A 6707-nucleotide genomic window follows, 5' to 3' on the forward strand; every position below is an offset into this window, starting at 1 on the left:
TAATACAATGAAAAAATAGCTTTAATAAATACTAATATTTATAACCAGTTTAGTGGAATGTTGAGATGATTTTGTGTTAAGAGTTCCGGGTTCGATCACCGCACTAGTATAAAAATTAAATTAAAGCAATAAAATAGAGAAGTTGCTTATAATTATTACATAAACTGTATACTTTTGTATATTTTCATTTTTTTGCGTACATAATAACTAACCTACGCATATTTTCAACGAACCGAAGAGATACCATATGAACAAACAATTTTAACCTGAAATTATGTATTTAATTACCTAGTTACCGAATAATAACAATCGATGTGACAGTTGGTGAAACCAATATAAATTAATAAGTATTTATTTATTTATTCTTTTGGACATACAAATTTAAACATGGCGGATTTAATGCCTGATGGCATTATCTACCAGTCAACCGTCGCGTTGATTAGAGATAATAAGGCGGTGAACTTTAATAATTCATTACAAAATAAAAAAAATTAAACAAATAGGTACAGAATAATAATACATATATATACATATGCAAATATATAAGTTTACGGATTACATACAAATAAAATATAATATTAAACTACATATAATAAATCTTATGGATCTGTCTGATCTAGTTCTTAATTACAGGTGCTGTAGGTGGTTGTTTGATTTAATTGTAATATATTTTTTCTCTGAAATTCTAAGTATGGGTCTTGAATATAATTCTATTCTATGATCCTGTATAAGAAAACATCGCGACAGTTTAACATATAGCTCGAGGCAAACAAATTGAACAAAACAATTTTAGATCTTGTACGTAAAATTGTACTTTGGATTTTATTATTTCTAGGTATTACGTGACCGAATGACAAGGTGAAAAAATAATGATTTATAAAAAAGAATATGAAAATAATATACCATATAATAATATAAGGGTACTTATGTTATTTGTCGGTCAAAAGTGTCATGAAATAGGCGAAGTAATTATAGTAGTTTTCGTGCACACCTACCACCGTATTACAAAAAAACTTACCACAGTTCTAATCATTGTTGTTTAGTTTAAGGAAAAAAACATTGTTGGTCGGTGGTTTTAATAATACCCATATGTAGACAAAATTTCAGGCAAGTTTTTCTGGACTTAACGTTTCTGTTACTACAAATGTGAAAATGAAGTTACTTCGTTTATAACTTTTTAGTAACCTAAATAGTAAACGAAAAGCGTTTATTATTTAGGTAAGATTTCTTCCTATTACATTATTATTTATGTACATAAGTATACACAAAGCATTCTAAGCATTGTAAGAATGGAGTTGACTAATTGTAACTATACCACAGATTTTAGACAGATTACAAGGAAATTACAGAGCACTGAAGTAACCTTATTCCCCCAAAATGACAACACCTGAAATTTACCACTCGCAGCATATGACGATGTAGTCTGTGAGTAGGTACATACATGGACACTGACATTGTAGATAGGTATAGCCGACTGTTGCCGTCAGATTGTTGTGCCCCAATATAGACTTGAATAACTAGCTTTTTTTTAGTATCTACATATATATTAATTACCTGTAATGATGTCGTATCGAGTTATCGCAATGCATTTTGCCGATATTTTAAAAACAATGCATTTCCCACGAGTCGCCATTTTTTACTGCAGACAATACCCTCGCATTTGGCAATTGTTTACAGTAAATAAGCAGTTAGATGGAATTGATCGTTTAATTAATACCTACGCACTGTGAAATCTAATTAGATACTTGATTTAATTTATATATCTTCTTACTAATAATTAATTTTACATGGATACCTACTCTACGTACCAATTATTTTAATTTTGGTATATTTTATAAATCATAATGAAGGGTTTTTGTATAATTGGAACTCTAAACAAGCTGAGGGGCCTAAAGGACCTGATGGTAAGCGGTATTGGTGACTACCATTATACATGAATAGCACTTACGGACACGACTTTATCACGTGATATCCGTGATGCCACTGATGCAGTTGCAGTTGTATATTGCAATCCAGTTGCTGTTTTTCTTTCCAGAGGACTAAGGTGTCATGACAATGAAAATATCCTATAATTTCACTGTATGACCAAAACACATCCTTATAAAGCAAGATCTAACGGGATCGATTTCGATGAAATTTTATGTATATGTTTCAATAAGTTCCTGGATGGTATGAAAACACAATTAGAATCGGTAGGTGGTGCTGTTAAAAATGTAATACTGGCTTACAGGTATAATATACTTAATATTATCTTAATCTTATTATAATTAACTTCAAAAACATTTGCTTTGTTTGTAATAATTTATGGTATAGTAAAATCACTTAATATGAAATGATACAACGATTGTCATAAATAAATTGTACCTACAATGGCAGACTTATCCCAAATGAAGGATTTCTTCCAGCCAACCTATGACTGAGAGGAATAGAATGCTTAGACATAAATGATAACGACAACAAAAAATTCTATGTACCTACCTAAATATATAATACGTAAAATTTTAAAAACACGTACATTAGTTAGTAAAGTACATAGCGGAATTTATTACGTACAAATATATTGACGCCGCCATGTTTATATGATTTTATGTAGGCATATTGTCTAGAGATTTTTTACCATAGGGTGCATCTTACATACAGATCAACATCTGCATCTTCCTTATTTATTTATATTTATTTATTAAAACTTTAATGCACATAATTTTAAAGTACATATGGCGGACTTAACACCCTGCAGCATTATCTACCAGTCAACCATGGTTGGTGCAGAGAATCATTGTTGGCAGTGCAAATATAAATATATTAAACGATACACATAAAAATATATATGAATAAATAACTACATATATACATATATAAAGACACATATATAAACTTATTACATTTAGTTGTGGTCAGCGTAACATGTTTTTCTCGTCCATTCATTCCTGTTCGCAGTAACAACTTATACACTAATAAGACCACTTGGTCATGTGCAAAATAACAATATGATTAACTATTCAATGATTGGTTAGATTGCAACATTTTTTTTCCTCTTGTTCAACATTACACAAGCGATTTATCGTAGAGACCTCCAAGTATCCTTTTTGGCTGGTGAACTGCGATGCATATCTTATCACTCACTATTGGCACATAATCAATTAGATAGGACGTGCAGTATACGAGCATATACTGAGGTATAATGTTATATTCATAATAATTACTCGGTGGTAATATTTAAGTCATTCTGGACGTTCCCGCTGGTCTAGCGGTTTAGCACACCGTTTTACTTCCGATGGTCGCGGGTACGATTCCTCGCAGGATGCAATCATTTGTATTCATGAGTTTGATTGCTTGCCAATGCAAGCATTGGTATTTTCTATGTATGCATTTACTTAATATTCCTAAGTATTTCCATCAGTCGTCTAGCACCCATAATACAAGCTCTGCTTAGCTTAGGCACTAAATGGCACTGTGGGTATTGTCCAGCGTTATTATTATTATTATATAATAGAGTCATCTCAAAGTAAAAGTTATATTACGGGTAGTAGACAGTTATAAATACATTTTATGTTAATACATACATAATCGACATGGTAACGATCCAAAACAAATTAATATTGTTAACGAACCTTTTCCGGGACGGAATTCAAGGTCGTAAGAAGATGAGACAGTCTGCTAAATCGCTACACAGCCTAGGTTGTCAATTGTCAAACATAAATACTCTGTGCACATCACTTATAAACTAAACTAACCATTACCACAGATAAGATAATATTACATACCATTAGAAAATGTAGATATTTATACTATGTACCTACAAAGGTTATGAAGCGGCGGTAGGTAATATAGCTGATAAGTGAATTATTATTACTATCTGTTTTAATAATTATATTTTGAAAAATTTAGAAGACCTTTAAAGTTACTTTTTGAAAATAATCAATTTTATCAGATTAATGAATACATGTCAAAGTCAAATTTAAATTTAACCTAATATGAATGTTTACGGAAAAACAGAACCAAAAAAAAAAAAATATGAATGTTTACTGTTGACTTATAATCTTGTAACTGACGACCTAATTGTACCTGTTTTACATGGCAAATAAATAAATCTGAATTTAGATATACATTTTTATTAGAATGAAACAAATAAGTATTGTTTTGACGTAACCCAATTTTTTTATATGAGGATGAGGTGATGTCCATGGTGCTTTCATTTATAGTTTGTTTCATTCATGTGTATAGGCAACAGTTTCCTCTTGGGGGAAAAGGATTGCTAGAAATGTGAATTAATATCGCTACGTACCAAGTCAGGTAGACCTCCACGCGGTTCCCTATGGAAAATAATGTGATGAATTCTTGGTGCATTTGTCACGATGAGCCAACTGGCCTGATCTCATGCTCATTCTATCACCCTTCACTGGTGCGTTGCCAGCGTAAATCGTTAGTGCAGGCGGGTGCATCATTCCATATACATCCATAGAAAAGCAGTTGCTCATTACCATCTGCCTCAGTTTGTTTGTCATTCCGGTTACAAAAATAACACTAATCTAGATTAGTGTTATTCGGTTCCGTTCCACTAATCCAATAGATGGGCGTTTGATTTCCGCAAAATAACGTAAAATTCAAATAAATATTTGCTTTTTACTATACCATGTCAACTGTGTATCCATTTAATTAATAAATTAGGTATACCCAATTTTATAAATACTGTGGTTATTTTATTTATAAGTACGCAACTCGTAATGGTTTAATTATGCGTATGTTGAATATTTACTACGTTATCATCACAATAAATATTTGTTTATGTACATATTAAATAGCTTTGCATAACATTGGCAAAACATGAAGCGCCAGTTAACATGGCTAAATAAATCACGTGAATTTAAACCACGTTGCGGCGTCATCTATACTTACCGATTAGTTTATCCAAGTAGGTATACCTAATAACCGTAAGATTTTTCAAATTAGAAGAGAATGAATAACTTTGTATGAATGTAACAATTGTTGGGATCCATAATAAAAAAAAATATGAGAATATTACTTATGAGTTGCCAATACTTGAATGTTGTTACAAGCGACCTGGTTTTCATAAATATCCGTACGCATTTCGGATAAATCCGTAGATATTATATTGCGTTTATTTATTGTATACAATTGTAAATAACTATGTAAAAGGTTAAAACAGTATTAAATTGTCAGTTCTAAATTATATTGTTTTTTGTTTAATTAAATGAATTTTATACATTCTATTTTGAATCTTTAGAGTATAAATTATCTTGATCTCTGAATAATTTGACACTATAAAATTTAGTTTTACCACAAAGCTACACATTCAAAGAACGCTTACAGTCTTTGTTTTAAATAAAGTGTTTTGCTGGATGGTGCGTTGTCATAACAATTCGTTATTTTTGGAAAAAACCCATTCTATTTCATTACATGTTTATGTGATTATAATGACAACAAATGTCGCTATATTAAACAATAAACAAAAATAAAAAGCGCAGTTTTCCCATTTAACAATTAACCCTACAGATACTACTTCGAAAAAATATGTACGTATGTGTAAATTTTACACAACAAGTAACCTATCCAATGCGCTTTTTATTCGATCAGTTAATAAAATGAAGTGAATATAAACATATAAAAACAGCTTAGTACTGAGAATTCATATTCAAGATCCGCAGAACACTATCGCTTTTAGAAATAGACCCTGTAGGGCAAGGATATTTTGTCCTTAGGCACGTAACGTAAAAAATATTTTATTAGCCTAAACTATTGCCTAAATGTAATATTATCAATTTCATGTACATGCGGAATAAATATCGACAAATAATAATAAATGTTCAACACCCTTGTAATTTTAAAACAGCACCACTCCTTCCTTCCTTAGTCATCAGGGATGTCCATGGTGTTATATGTTTTTAGCAACAAATAATTATTTTATATTATGAATCTATGGTTAGTCACAAGCACTACCGAATGGTGGTGCCATCTCTCTTATTCTATTCGATTCGTATACCATACGTTGGTCAGTGTAATAATATATGTTATTCTAATATAACGAGTTATTTATTTAATCAGCTATCTACAATCCACTCTCCCAAAATTAGTCCTTCGAGCCGGATCTGACTCAGCGCTCTATGGTTCATGCTCGCAACACTATGCATGTCTATAGTTATGTAGGACTTTCAGTCAGCAATGGGCCTGCCATTGTTTATTCGCCTTTCCAGAAACATAAACAAAACTTTATTTCATAATAGTTTTTAGTTCCATCAAAAATTTTAAATTCCTTATTAATTTAATTATAAACATATCTAATGCCTGTTACTTATGATTATTGATTTTTTTGTAGTAAAATTTAATGGTATGATAACTTTAGCCGTATTAACATCTCATAGAAGGAAGTAATAAAAAAACAAGGTTTAGTCAAGTTCACAATATCTTTCAAAACGTGCACCGGCATGCACAACCAAAACAATTTAAAATATCGTAAGTTACTGCGTGCAGAGAGCTTTATTTGCATTGATGTGGATATTATCAATTCAAACCTTTAATTTATCTCCAAATTATTGCATATATGGATAAAAGACGAAAACGTGTGTACTAGTCCGTAAAAAAGTGTGGTATTAAAAAATAATGCCTGTAAGTAATCTTCTTTAGTTGGTCAGTAATGTCATATGCGTGTGTGACGCGTCTCAGTCCCCCCATGCGCACGCGCCGCGCAT

Source organism: Achroia grisella, unplaced genomic scaffold (genome assembly GCF_030625045.1).
Source record: "Achroia grisella isolate CSIRO2021 unplaced genomic scaffold, CSIRO_AGI_Agris_v1 utg856, whole genome shotgun sequence".
NCBI lineage: Eukaryota > Metazoa > Arthropoda > Insecta > Lepidoptera > Pyralidae > Achroia > Achroia grisella.